Below are 1,284 nucleotides of genomic sequence, written 5' to 3' on the forward strand. Positions count from 1 at the left end.
AAATTTGTTGAGAGACAAGTTTTCATGTATCAAGTTTATGGCGCTGTTGCCGGGGATTGATTTTGAATCAACAATGATTAAGTTTGAAGATCACTAGATTGAGCATTTTTCTTTTTGTTTAGTTTATTCAGTTAACCTCTGTTAGTTTATTTTAATTTCCTCCTCACTTCCTTCTCCCTCTTTTATTTTTTTTTTCTTTCTTTCCCCCTTTGATGATAATTTTGCTCACTAACCCACTAACTGTTTGATAATTTTCATCACTCACACTAACAATTACTCTAACAAGAATAGTTTCTTCATTTTATCTCCTGTTGTGCAATCTGTTTGTTGTATGATAGGGAGAAGAGAAGGGGTTTCAACATCCTTTGATTCAGAACCTGAAAGAACCCTTTGGAGACTAAGAAGAGAAGCAAGAGGGAAAAGGATTATTGGTGCTAAGGAAGGAGAGGAAGAGTATTTTGAACCCAACATGGAAGAGAATTTGGAGAACAATCATGAAGAAAAAGCTCATAATCATGTCAGAGAAGGCCATGCAAACCGGGCAGGGAAAGAAAGGAGAGTCTTAGGATCCTATATCAATCCTAATCCAGGAAACTGTGGAAGCAGCATTCAGAAGCCCACCATACATGCCAACAATTTCGAGCTAAAACCCCAGCTCATCACTCTTGTGTAGAATAATTGCTCATTTGGAGGAGGTGCTCAAGAAGATCCTAATCAACATTTGACCACCTTCCTGAGGATTTGTGACACAGTGAAGTCCAATGGAGTCTACCCAAATGTTTATAGGTTGCTCTTATTCCCTTTTTCACTCAGGGACAAGGCATCCAAATGGCTTGAATCTTTCCCAAAGGAAAGCTTAACTAATTGGGAAGAAGTGGTAAACAAGTTTTTAGCAAGATTTTACCCTCCTCAAAAGATCAATAGGCTAAGAACTGAGGTGCAAACTTTTAGACAACAAGATGGTGAGACACTTTATGAAGCATGGGAGAGATTTAAAGACCTGACAAGGAGATGCCCACCAGAGATGTTTAATAAGTGGGTTCAACTTCACATCTTCTATGAAGGTCTTTCCTATGAGTCAAAGAAGGCTGTGGATCATTCATCATGAGGCTCTTTAAACAAGAAGAAAACCATTGAAGAAGCCATAGATGTCATTGAAACAGTTGCTGAAAATGACTACTTCTATGCCTTTGAAAGAAGTAACACCAGAGGAGTAATGGAGTTGAACCACATGGATGCACTGTTAGCTCAAAACAAGATGATCACCAAGCAGCTAGCAGATCT

The 1,284-nt window shown here is 38.6% G+C and overlaps 1 non-coding gene across 1 annotated transcript; it reads right to left on the bottom strand.

Annotated features, from left to right (window-relative positions):
• Positions 1-922: 922 nt before the first annotated feature.
• LOC130938456 (small nucleolar RNA R71) lies at positions 923-1,030 on the bottom strand. Its single transcript, XR_009069620.1, has one exon. It is a non-coding gene; the product is annotated as a small nucleolar RNA R71 (small nucleolar RNA).
• Positions 1,031-1,284: the final 254 nt, after the last annotated feature.

The sequence above is a fragment of the Arachis stenosperma genome, chromosome 6 (assembly GCF_014773155.1).
Source record: "Arachis stenosperma cultivar V10309 chromosome 6, arast.V10309.gnm1.PFL2, whole genome shotgun sequence".
Classification (NCBI taxonomy): domain Eukaryota; kingdom Viridiplantae; phylum Streptophyta; class Magnoliopsida; order Fabales; family Fabaceae; genus Arachis; species Arachis stenosperma.